The sequence below is a fragment of the Chamaea fasciata genome, unplaced genomic scaffold, assembly GCF_029207755.1.
Source record: "Chamaea fasciata isolate MVZ Bird 193981 ecotype frontalis unplaced genomic scaffold, bChaFas1.0.hap1 SCAF_9, whole genome shotgun sequence".
In the NCBI taxonomy this organism is placed as follows: Eukaryota; Metazoa; Chordata; class Aves; order Passeriformes; family Sylviidae; genus Chamaea; species Chamaea fasciata.
Genome location: NW_027094094.1, coordinates 20,596,452 through 20,609,951, shown reverse-complemented (window position 1 = coordinate 20,609,951; position 13,500 = coordinate 20,596,452). Strand labels below are relative to the sequence as shown.

The following is a 13,500-nucleotide window of genomic DNA, read 5'->3' as shown; positions in this document are numbered from 1 at the left end:
TTTTTACCAAGGAAGTTATCTTGTGGTAATACGAAAGGATATTTGAAATAACTGGGGTGTACCACATACAGTGGGGACTTGGTTTTACATGTTGATTTTGACAGTTGTTCTGGTAGTGTGTGATTCCTCTGGAGAGCCTGTTGGACTCCGATAGAGCTGTGTTTGGATGTAGGCAGTATTAAGTGCTGGCTCCTGAGCAGCACCGATTCTTCCAGAATCAGTAGGAACCTTTGAGTTTTGTTTATTTACTTTGAAGACAACTGTTAGGTGACTGAGAATCACTGTCAGTTTCCAAAATAAATAGGTCTTCTGAAGCTTATTTGCCTTCTTGTTGCTCTGTTAGAGAGTGTCAGAGTATTGAAAGCAAGTTCAGTGTGAACACTTGTAGCTCTATTATACTGCATGTGAACCTTGAGCATGTGTATGAGGAGAGTTTTCTAGTTCAGGGTGCTGTTAGAAAATGCATTGAAGTTCAAGAAAATAGCAGATGTTTGCTGTTCAGTGTTGTGGCTTTTCTATCGTCATGAATCTATTAGAAAGAAGCTACAAGAATTCAGAGTAAGAAGATGATATTCAGTTCACTAAATCAGTAAGCAAAGAAGGGAAGAAGTAATAGATGCTTAGTATAACCAGAAAATAAAGCTGTAAGGACAGCCCAAGAAGATTAAATGTGTATGTATTTCAGACTTCAGGTGCATTTTTCCACTAAGCAGGACTGCCTTCTCCTCTCCAGCTCTACATTTGCTTCTTTTGTCTACCCTTTTATAAGTAATAATCCTGTCCTTTTCAATGGAATCACAGACAATGAAACTCCTCTGTTTCTACATAGCAGAGGTTTGGCACATTGAGTTTATAGGACATGGTATTTATAGTGAGGTTAAGGACCCTTTTGGGATACTTCTCTCCATTAATACAAAGTCCTTGTTTTACTGTCTGGTAAAAAGAGTTTTTATTTTTGTTACATCCACCATCACAGGGAAATATTGAAATAGTTTTCCTGCCCCAGGCTTTTTCTCAAGGCATGTGGAGGGCGAGAGTTTCACATGTCGACTGCTGAAGACTTGTTTGTATGAATGCATTGAGAAAAGGTAAAATCACCTTTTTACAGCTAGGAAGTCAGTATGTAGTAAACTCAAGTAGCTTAAATTATGGTGTAGACTTCTTATTCTGAAAGAAGTTTACCTGAGTTTGCTGTGTCTTTAGCTTTCTTTCTAAATACCTGAAGAATAAAAACTCCTTCTGTCTATGACAAGGGATTTTGTAATGATCTCCCCTACTGATCTCAGTGACATATTCAATTCTGCAGAAGTCATACAGTACATGCAAAAGTTCTTTATGTTTATCTCTTGGATTTTTTCATACTGGTGTTGTGGCACTGATTTTGGTGGTTTTTCAGAGTCCTAAGAACAGTCTTTGCTAGAGGACATGTTATAATTAATATCAAACTGATTGGAATAACCTATTTGTGGTCTTAGAAATGTACTGGAAATTGTGCTTAGGTATGTACAATAGCTGATGGTACTGAAAACATTGTGTAGATACTGTTTGTTACCTGGACTTCAACATGCAGCATTTTCAAGTCACTTTAAAGCCTAGGAAAGGATACAAGAGAAGCAGGGCCAGAGAGCTACATACACGAATGAGAAGTACCACAGTACCAGATAAATATGATTCTAACTTTTTTAAAGTATTGAATACTTTAGCACAGGGTATTTAGAACACGTCAGGCATGTATGACTGATAGAAAAGAGGAAAAGAAGAGCCAGGTAGAAAACAGATACAAACTTGCACAATTGAGCAACATAAACTCCAGCTCTTAATTGTCCTCTGCACTGTCATACAGTTTCCTGATTTTGTGAACTAATATAATTAACTGCAGGGAAACGCCATCAAAATTCACTCTGTTTCTAGGAGAAACTTTTTGTAGAAGGGGATCTCCCACAAAAGACTCACTAAATTTATCTTACTTTGTCCTCTGCTCTACCTTTTCACTCAGTTATGTAATCTTCCTTGCCCGCTTGATAGTTCAGAATTCCAAATCCTTCAGTCTTTCTCTCCTTGTAGCTGCTGTCTGAATTCATTCAGTGACTTCTGCAGTCTAATAGAGGAGATCTTAGACAAAGCATGTTATCTCGTGTGTCAGAAATTAGAAATCAAAAGCATGTGTTTCAGGTGAGAGAGGGACTATCTCCATCTTGGAGTGCCTGAACTGCTGTCCTAAGTGGCTCGTCCTGTGTCAAAAAGTGAATGATAAATTTATAGCTGTCATCAAGATAGCCAGTCAGAAAAAGAGCTTTTAAGACAGGAGTACTGTAGACTTTTTCTTTTACCTAGCCACTTGAGGGACTCTGAATACGAGGGACTTCGCTGTTTGTGCATGTAGCATCGAAGGCAGTAAATGTGCAGAAGTCCTTCAGCCAAGTCCTAAAGGCAAGAAGCAGACTCAGGGTCAGCTGTGTAGCACTGACTAGTTGGCAAATTGTCTTCCCAACATGAAATGGCACCTGGAGTTTAATGTTTGCTATGTCGTTATTAAGAAAAGTACACATTTATTCTTTTGGCCTCACAATGTTGTAAAAGCAGTTTACAGCTTCATGTCTGTTCTCTCTTCTCCTAGTGCTCTGTGACTCTTAACTTGTGTTTGAGATGTTTTCTTGCTCTTTTTTCTTGAGCTGAAATATTTTATCTTGTCGTAAAAAGTGGTCCCTCTTGCTTTTGTTGTCTGTATTGTAACTTCAGTAGCTGAAGTTGAGGTTTGGTAGTTGCTTGCTTTCCAAGAGAGTAGAGGTGAGGAAAAGCAGCAGTGTGAAGCCGGTGGGTGCATGAGTGTACCATAGGAGAGAATAGTGCGATGATATGAAAGGCACTGAGCTTCTAAATAAGCACAGGGAGAATGTATGTGTGTGGTAGAGAGGGAGGTGTCTCGAAAAGCTGGTTTTGTTCCCTCTCTTGAGGATCCTGAGTGCTGTAATTGAGTCAACGTGTCAAAGTGAAGTATGTGCTGAGCTTTGGGAGCAGGGGAAAACTGCATCTTCTGCACGAACAGATTTGGATGAACCCCATGATAATAAGCACTCTACTTTTGCACTGCTGAAACTACAACGCAACAGAACAGCCACCCAACCAAGCTCTATAACTGATGTTTCTCTAAGAACTGCTTTAAATCTTTCTTTGGTTGGGAAGCTATGAGTAATTTGCTCCTGATGCCTATGTGAACAAAGGTGATGAATAGAGGGAAATATGACTGAATGCACTATTGAGATACAGGCAAAATAAACGGAGAGGGTCTTCCTTAATTTACTTCAAAGTGTCAGAGAAACAAATATCTATATGTCTTGCTGTATTTCTTATGTTGGTGTAATGTTTTGGGGATATACTGACTTTTTTTTACTGTCAGATTTTTGTGTTTTAAATGGATGGAAAAGGTTTGACTACAACCCTTTGTCCTGGCGGTTTGTTGCAGCCTTTGGCTGTGTGACTTCATGCATGATGCTGCACTGGCAGTTCTCTCCTTGGCTGTAGCTCACTGCAGCATTGCTCTAGGAAATCGTATGAAAGTCCTTTAAAGCCAATGTTTCCTTGCTAACACGCTAATTTTGTCTTGATTGGGTTTTATGTAGAATATCTACCTTTGGTGCTTTCGTATTTTATAAATTGTGCTTACTGACATGACATACCTGATGTTCTGATTGTTTCCATAGTGACAGCAATGGCAGAAACCTGAAAAAGGAAGGTGACAGCACTGTATTTTTAAGATGAACTGTTTTACAGAGGAATGGTTTGAGGGGGTGGGAATACAGTAGATTTTTTCAAGCAGTAACAGAATCTATTTTTCAAGCAGTAGTACTTACTTGGAGGTCAGAGAGGAAAGATTTGGTTTGGTATTTTGGCATTAATTTGTGTGGGGAAGCAGTGAGCACCAGGTTAATCTGGATAATATGAGATGTTTTCAGCAATGTCTCCTTTCTTGCTGCTCCAAAAGATGATAAAATCTTGAAATGCGGAAAACTGAAATGTGCAGGTTATCTTCACAGGAAAGGTAGGAGTCAATATGCCTGTGAGAAAATGTGTTACATGCTTTAGTTTCATAATTTCTCCCTTCCAAATTCATGAACTAAATGTAGAAAGCTTTTAGCATTAAAAGTCAGACACAAGCCATTAGTGAGAACTTCAACCTTCTTTTCTGCTTTGGTAAAATCAGTCCGTTGTCTTATTTTATTTTCTGGGAACAAGGCTTTATTCCCGTTCCTTACACATCATATTATTTGCATTTGAAAGTAAGATACCTTGAGAGAATATAGGCATTTGTTTAGAGTCCATGCTGCAACAGAGAGAGTTTTTTAAAAGCATTTTGTAGGAGACACAAGCTTCCCTAACATTCCCTTTTGTCATTGGTGTTGATACTTCTTCCTGTGGTGTGATCACGTGAAGCAGTTGCCTGAGGTATAACGTATGCCCACTGTTCTTATATCAGCACAGACAGGTGGGAGGAGATAATGTGAGAGATGCTTGTAAATGATGTCAAATACTTTCATTCAGGGGCTAACTTTTTTCTGTGAAGTATTGGTTAGCATTCTGGTTGAGTCATCATACCTGGAGGTATTTAAAAGATACGTAGACACGGGGACACGCTTAGGGACTGCCAAGTCTACCACTTGGTTTGATTTAGGTGTACCTGACAGTGCCAGGTTAGTGGTTGGACTGCATCTTAAAGGTCTTTTCCAACCAAACGATTCTATGGTTCAAGGCATGCTTCTGCCCACCCTATCACTGTGCCTAGGATCTGCAGTCAGGTCGGGGACCTTGTGCCCAGGTAGTTCTAGAAAAAGCTTAGAAAGAACAAGTCAGGCTGTGCTGCCCAGCTCCAGGTGGCAGACACATCCTCCAGCCCTGGGGAAATCAAGCAGGCTGGTAGTAAGACACAGGTGCTCCACTCCAATTTAACACATTGTTAAATTGATATCTCTTATGCCTTCCAGCCAAAATGTGGCATCATACTGTAAACTGAATATGTGTTACATCTTATTACACTGGGGAAGAGAAGCCGGCAGCTGGGACTTTGTGTTGCTTTTTAAGTTGCACAGGTTAGTTGGTTATCTGTGCCTGAGGCCTCTTAGGTCACATCTGCATTAGTACCTCAGCTGGTTCTTCTATCAGTTTGGTGTCTTGGGAGTGGGATGCATGAAAATATGTAGTTTATGGTTCTTCTTTATATTTATCTGCAGTGTTCTGGTCAGCTTGTTGAAGAGTGTTTGATCCTGGTTTTCCATTGACCTGAAGGAAGGGGAAGTTTCCCTGTTTTTTACAGCTGGGATCACTGTGTTAAAGAGGGAAGTGGTTTAGAAATCATGGGAGCAGTTAGTTGTAGCAGAAAGGCTGAAGAAAGTTGTGTCATCTGTTCTAAATAATGTCCTCTTATTTGCAAAATGATACTAATTTAGATCATTTTTATTCTTAAGAGTCAGGTTCATTTATAGATACTTGAGTTGTTGAAATGCTGACCTAGTGGAAAAAAGATTGGTTCGTTGGTTATCTCTATGCCCCCCACTGCTTCCCCACCCAAAAAAAATCCCCAACCCATTGTTTTTGTATTATTTACACTGATGGAGTTTTGAGGCATGGCTTAGTGCTTTGTCTTGAGTAGTGTCCTGTGTCCCAAGCATACGTTGGACATCGCTTGTATTTCAGTAGCATTATGAAATGTAGACAGAAGTAGACATTTATACATGTCTCTGTCATGTGAAACATAGTTAGTTGCTTCATTTGTAAAACTTACAGGTTTAAATTTGCAGCTTCTTCTAATCCCCATTGGAATGAAGGGGTAGTGTTTTTCTATTTTGCACTGCTAATGATAGCAGTTAGTACTGATTCATTGGTATTGACCTCTCTGCTGCCTGTTAAAACAGCTTTATTTGCAGAGGTATCGCAGTGAGCTTAATTTGGCTTGCTGCATCTTTGTAGCTGTTTTAATCTTATATGAAATAGATGAAATCCAAAAGGAAACTGGGAATGAAAAGAAAAAAAACCCAAAGCAAAACTAACTATTCACATGTAAATGTACCCCATTAAAGCCATAGACCGTGTAGATTTAGATAGTATTATATTAATTTCTTGAAGTAGAACTTTCCCTTAAATCTTGGGAAAACATCTGCAAGGAAGAAAGCATCTCTTATACGTCTTTTGCTCCTGGTTCCAATTAAAGGCAGCTGTCTGATTTATACTCAGTGAAAACTGCTAATTGTGCCCTTATAAACTTTTAGTTTGGAGGAAAATGTATTTGCATGAAAATGTTTGCATGTGAAATACTGAAAGACTTTTCCTGCAGATACAAAATTTTAGAATTCAAAACATATAAGCCTCTAATGCTCTCCTAAAAGCTGTTCCTTTCCTGGCTGACAGCTTTTACCTTGCCATGTGTCATTAACATTTACTGCTATTGCGTGTTCTTGGATAACAGATTGAGGTGACTTTGTGTGCTGGTTTAGATGGCATTTGCCAAACAAATTGCTAGGAATCTCGCAGTCATTTGCTCTTTGTCTCTTATGAAATACGAAACTCTCGTGATGCAAAGGATTTTGCATTTATTCTTCTTGTTTCTAAAGTAGTGGAGAGTTCCTATTTTATGAAAAGTTTTTAAAACACCAACTAATAAAAAAAATTAACCTCAAGTAGGTTAAAATTTCAGTCTTTGCCTCTGTGGTGAATAATGCTGATTCTTTTGAAGAGCTTTTTATTAAAGTCTTATCTTTGATTGATTTTGTGGCACACTTGAAAATAGGAAACTATTGGGTTAGTATAATTTTGCTCATTGGAGAAATCTGTTTTGATAAAATTGCATGCATGAAGTCCACCTCTCCTGTTTTGGGGTGGTGTGTCTGCAGTGGGAAGTGCCTGGTAATTCAGTGGCACGATGTTCTTTTACTGATGACACACACACTGTGTCATCAGGTCAGCTCTGTGTACTCTGTCCATACTCATTCCTACCTTGAAGTCACTTGTATTGAGAATAGCTCAGAGATGTTTCAGCCATGGTTGTCAATTTAAAGCAAGATGCTTTGGCTTTCCCAAGTGCTGTTCTCAGATTTTTTTGAGGTCTGGATGTTTTGTGTGTGCTTTCCAATCATGTGTTTTAGCCTTTTTTATTCTCAGAAATCATTTTAATCTATGTTTTGAAAAATTCATGTGTAGTATTTTTTTATTGTTTTGTCCTCTGACTCTTTATCATTGAGTGTGTGTCTTTATCTGATTGACTGAGCTTCCCTCAGGGTTAGGAGTGGGAACAGTAAAGAATTTGGTTTCCACTATTTTCTCATGTCAGGTGAGTCAGTCTGGGGCTGGAGTATCTCCCTGGTATTTTAAAACACTTTTAAAGTCATCTCTGGGAATTGTAAATTCTGGCTCAGTCTTGGCTGTGTGGGTCAGTGGATGAATACTTAACTCAAAATGTGACACAGTTGCTAGGGTTTAATGCATCTATTTTCTTTTTTAACGTAGAACAGGCTTGCTCATTTTCCTGTTTTAATGTGGTACTTCTGGGGATAGCTGTAGAAAGCATTTTGCTGCTAAGTCATAGCAGCTGGGGTGCCTTGGGAAGAGCATTGCCAGGAGGTTGAGGGAGGTGATCCTGCCCTTCTACTCAGCCCTAGTGAAGCCACATTTGAGGTGCTGTGCCCATTTCTGGGCTCCCCAGGATACGGGAGACATGGAGCTCCTGGAGCAGGGCCAGCAGAGGGTGACAAGGAGGATAAGGGGACTGGAGCATCTCTTTCATGAGCAAAAGCTGAGGGAGCTGGGCCTTGTTCAGCCTCAAGAGGAGACGAGTGAGAGGGGATCTCATCCATGTCTGTAAATGTCTGAAGGGAGGGTCTTCTCAGTAGTATCAGGCAATAGATTGTGAGAGGCAATGGGCAGAAATTGATGCACAGGAAGTTCCACCTGAAAATGAGGGAGAACTTCTTTACTGTGCAGGTTATCATGCACTGGGACAGGTTGCCCACAGAGGCTGTGGAGTCTCCCTCAGTGGGGATGTTACAGAACCATCTGGGTGCAATCCTGTGCAATGTGCTCTAGAATGACCCTGCCTGTGCAGGTAAGTGGGACCAGATGACCCACTGTGGTTCCTTCCCAACCTTACCCATTCTGCGTTACAGTGAAGTCATGTCACATGTTAATTTTCTTGGTAGGCATGGCAAAGTTTTCAGAGCAGGCGTCTACTTGAAGAAGGTAAACTTAGTTCTGGGCTCACAGCTGTGGCAGCAGCAGATCTATTTGCTACCTGGGCAGGTGCACTTCAGGATGCTGTCCCAGTGAGGTTCACCACTGGTTCACTTCTCTGTAAAATTGCTGTCAGTTGAGATGGTAGCTTTTATAATGCAAGAGCTGTGTGAAGACCACCAAACTTGATCAGAACTCCAGTCAGTTTCTTTCTCAGCCAGCCTGAAGCTATTGATGCATTTCAGCTTTTATTATTGCCTGGCAGGCACATATGGTGGGCAGTCCTTTGAATCTTGGCTGTACTGTACTGTTTATTATTCTGTTTTGGAAGCTGGATAAGGCCTTGATTCTTTGTGGGCATGCTTCACCCTTCACTTCAGTACCTCTCGGTAGGGTGCCTTTTGAGATACCAGTTTTAGCCAATTCATAGTAGATTTGTTTCCAAAATGTGTATCTCTGTGTATGCCATTGGTGAGACCCAGCAACATTTCCCTTCTGGTGGCTGAAAGGGAACACACACTGGGCACTGTGGTTGGTACGACTCTGTGCTCTTGGACTGGTTTTTGTCACATTTCTGAGTATTGGTAACATTGTCAGTGTCTTCTTTCTTGCCTAAAGCATGCTGCTAGAACGGATTTGGGAAAGCTCTTCATTTCTAAGGGTAAAGTTTTTGAATCATAGGAAGACAAGTGGATAATGTTAATAGATGGCAACTCTTTGAAGTACATTAGAATCAACTTCAGAGAGGAAGAAAATCCCTTCCCTGAGCTCCAGATAAACAACAATGCTTTCAAACCTTCAAGAGGATCAAGGTGAAATGCAGTGAACAGCAAGTGCAGGAAGGATGATTCTGCTTTTATGGCGATTGGCAAAAATACATTCTTTCCTTTTTGCGCTCCTGTAACAAAGCAAAATAACAAAGTACTCTGAGATTGTTCTATGAAAAGAACACAAAAAGGTTTCTGTGTTAAATACCCTCATCTTAATAGATGTGAGTAGAATATATTTTAAATGGCCTGGAAATATCTCCTTGGAATTCTGAAATATCTTCAAAACTAGCTGAAAAGAACTGAATTCATCTGATCATGCGGGTGCATTTAACAGCATTTTTTTGCCTATGTAGACTTGTAGGAGGTTGACATCTTCCAGCTGAGGTGTGTGTCACTCCCACTTTAGTTGGCTTTAGCTGGGAGAGAGAGAATGGAGCAGTCTCATTTCTCATTTTCTTGTTAAGGCTTTCAGGGAAAAAGGGAAAACAGTTCTAAGCCATGGACCTGAAGTACATTTCAAAAGGTAAATATGCCCTTCTTTGCCTAAGGAAAAGACTGTCTCAGGAAGAGAAGTTGGAGAACAAGTAGCAAATGAAAGTAGGATTGCTCCTGCAGGATTGTTCCTGCTGAGGTTCCATTTTGGTTTTTCCAAAAGTCAGTCTTGGAAGACAAAGGAGAAAATAAAACAATTTTTTTTTTTCAGAGGAGGAAAGTGGCTTTCAAAAGCAAGAATGTATTCATGTGACTTTGAAATGATTGGTGTGAATAAAGGCTGAAATTCAGTGGGCAGGGTTGTGTATTAACATGCCTTATGGGTTGCAATGTCATGAATGGTTAAGACCTGTGTAAGAAATTGAAAGCTGTCTATCCAAAACTCAAATGAGTGAAATGAAGAAAAATTCATAGTTTTTAAAAAACTATGATCTTGAACATATTTGTTTGTACATAAGAACTACTGGAAAAACCCAAAACAACTCTGCAGGTCACCTTTAACAATAAGCTTTCTGTACAGATAATAATATAAGTTATAAAAAAGTATCAGACCAACAGCATGTCCCATATGCAATAAAAAAGTGAGCACAAACTCCAAATTGAGAGGTGGTGGGTTTGGATGGGGGAGGGAGATTTAAATGTGTTCTTCAGGAAAGAATCAGTGTAAAGAACTGAGAAAAAAGAAGATGGCAGCAGCCAGGATTTGCAGAGCTTTTCAGTCCTTTGTTGGGTTATCTTGCATAAGTGCTTTAGCCAGAGACTCTTTTCAGTAGCTGCATGGGGCCAGCTTGGAACACAAATGTGCATGAATCCAAATGTAATTTCCCTGTTGTGCACATTCTGGCTGTGACAGCTCAAGTTATGAATGTAAAATAGCAGGAAAAAAGTTCAGAAGATGGCCAGGCCTGAAATGTTAATAAGAACTGACTTACCATGAGATCCCTTGAGGCTGGCAAAGGTGCTGCCCGAATTTTAAGTTTGTCTGCTTCCATGCTTCATTTTGGTGTGCCTTGGAAAAGAATAAGTAAATGCCTTGTTTTTTATCTGTTCATCCAAGTGGTTCAGCATAACAGAAGTAACGAACATTTTCTTCCATGTAAGATTCAGAGCAGACAAAGCGAGTGATGTTAATCCTCCGCTCCGGTTTGTGGTCAGTGCTGGCACACAGACTGAATCAGCATCAGTGACTTTGATCTGTATACAAGAAGTACGGTTCAGGGAATGACAGTATCTTTTCCCTTTCAGACAGTTTTTTTTTTCTGGGAGGCAATGATCTTCAGTTTTCCCAAATTTCCAGTATTCAGAAGGCATTTGTCTTTCCTCTGGGTAGGATTGGTGCAGGATAAGGGATTTCCTCCCCCCACATGAATACACTGCTCACAGAAAGGACACCTCATTATGGCCGTGGGTCAGCTTGTCTCGGACTGTGCAGGCAAGGAAAGAGCTTTTCTCTCTTCTGCATGCAATTTGCTCAGCAAAGAGAAATTGCAAAGTTTGCAAGTTTCCCTGCATCTTCAACATCGGATCTTCCCGGGTCTGTACTCTCTCTCTTTTTTTTTTTTTTTTCCCAACCTCCTTCCATCTCTTGTTACCATGGAGAATGAAATGCCTGTTCCATTCAAGTTGTCGGCTGAATAGGTTTTGAGGTTGATGGATGGTGAGAATCTCTTATCCCTCCTTCTCCAAACACCGCCCCTGCCTGGTTCTTGACATTTCACTTGCCAGAGACTGGCAATCAGTGAGTGGGAGCTGAAAAGGAGGCTGGCAGTGTCCTGCTGAGATGCTCTTTCAGTTCGTGGATGAAATCAGCAGCCGTGAGAAGGTCTTAAGGGCTTCGGTGCAGAGCCTTGTCCTCAAGCTGACTGAGGCATGAATGCTCACTTGAGTGCATGTTCTTGCTTCCCCAGAGCGCCCAGAGAAAAAAGAATTCATATGTGAAACCTGTTGCTGCTTATGACTGTGTTTCAAGGGGTGAGGTAACCTCTGCAATGTAAAGGGAAAGGTAAGGAATGAACAAATACAATAAATGCTCTGGCATAATCTCTTCCTCTCATACATGCTTCTTTTTCTGAGTCCATATCACACCAGAAGTGAAATTTCTTTGCTGCAGTCTGACTTGGCTGTGATGCTGAAGTTAGCAGGAGACTCTGTGTTCAGTGGGATTCCAGCAGTCCCTGTATGTACTGACTGCATACGTGTGGCATCAGTAGTGCAGTGTCAAAACAGATTTCTGAATAAGGTACCTTTTAATGATAAATATGTGGAATTGTGAATATTGACAGGCCCAGGGTTGAAATATGAGTTTAGGGATGCTGTTGATGGGCAAGAAATGGAGCTGCAAAGCAGAAAAATTAAAATGATACCTCTGTAAAATTATGCATATTTGTTTTGTTGTTACTTATTACTTTTCATACAAGATAACTATAGTTTTAGAGGGCATCAGAAAAATTTTTAGCCTATGCTGAAAGCCTCAAGCCTGCCCTTTTTAAAGGAGGGGTTGTTTTGACTGATGACTACATAGTAGTGATGGGTTGGAAGAAGTGAATACCTGGCATTGTTTAATAGATGTGTGGAATTTGCATCTGGAATTAAAAGTAAATGTTATGACTTTAAATTCTGACGTTGTTTCCAAGTAGAAGCATTGTTGAGAGAAGATTTCTGTGTGAATTTTCTGCTTAAACCTGCTGTGTCAGGACTGTACCAGCATAGGAATTAATATTGGTGGTATACCTTAGTGGGTGGCATTTCAATGTTTTTGAGATAATATGTGACGATTTCTCCTGGGTGATTTTGAGCAGCTGTGTTTGATAAGTGACTGTGAACTTTCTTTCAATACATCTTTCAGCACCTTGCGCTGATAAATATTTCCACGCCTTCTATATATTCCTAAAGTTGCTAACCAATACATCTCCTCACACTACCACCAACAGCTTTTGCATCTGTCTTAGCTCCTCAAGAGTTCACTTTCCATTTGATGCTTTATGTCCTGTTTGTTGTTGGATTGTTGTCTCCCTGCTGGAGTTTTCCTACTGTGCAATTGCTTTTCCTGTTGTGCAAGCCGCTTCCAAAATGCTACTATGTTAGCAGTTTGGCCACTGGTGTTTTAGAAGGGAATTTTTAATTCCTGCACCAGAAAGGCATGTGTATATGTCAGTACATACAAAATTAATATATGTATATGAAATATATATGAATATACCATCCAGTTCCTTAAGTGCTTTATTGTAGAGATTGTAGTATTTTTTTGTTCCCAGAGCTCAGGATTTTCTAGAGGATTTGCCTGCCTGTGACCTTCAATCATACAAGACAATATATGATAATATGCAGGGCTTTGATTTCCTGGTTGGCTGGGCTCCTGCAGAAAAAAAAATAGATTTTCAAAAATACACCACTGAAGCAGCTTTTTTCTATCATAAATACATCACACGTGTTGGGTGGAGTTGAGATAAAGTATTACAGAGAGGAAGAAATGGGGAAGTACATTGGGACAGTGAATGTAGTTTGGGATTAGCTTCCTGATAGGAACTCAGCTTCATGTTACCGTTTGTAAGGGATGGGGAAAGAGTGAGCATGTGTTTTAACATGGTGATTTTGAGTGAGCAGCAACAGCATCAGCATCAAAGCTTTCATGTGTATTTCCATTTATTTTGTTAACCTGCTGGAGCTTTTTGATTCAGTATTATCTTCTTTATGAAAAAAAAATACTCCTAGCAGCTTATGTGTTTGCAATGAGATAAAATCCAAAATCTTTCTCTCACACTGTGAGGATTGTTATGCTAATAATTTTAGAGATTGTCAAAAAATTTTCTGAGTATTACCGACAGGATTCAATCTCTGAAAAAAGATCTTCCAGTTTTCACCATAGATGTATTTAAATTCACTTTGTCTTCTGAAATTCCTCCTCTTCCTATTACCAAGATCAACCTTTACTTGATTGGGGTGTTTTGATTTTTATGTTTTCTCTGAGGAGAATTTGACTGACTCAATAAACTTGTAATTAGGACATATCGCTGCTTCGTTCCAT

General features: G+C 39.9%; 1 protein-coding gene across 6 annotated transcripts in view; it reads left to right on the top strand.

Moving 5' to 3' along the window:
• Positions 1–13,500, top strand: part of NDST2 (N-deacetylase and N-sulfotransferase 2) — a 134,696-nt gene that overhangs the window by 34,390 nt on the left and 86,806 nt on the right. The window contains exon 3 of one of the 6 annotated variants that reach the window (XM_066191432.1): positions 11,384–11,478. The exons of the other annotated variants lie outside the window; for them this stretch is intronic. The gene's annotated coding sequence lies outside the window, so the exon portion shown is untranslated. The remainder of the gene's footprint in view (positions 1–11,383; positions 11,479–13,500) is intronic. 6 annotated transcript variants of the gene reach the window in all.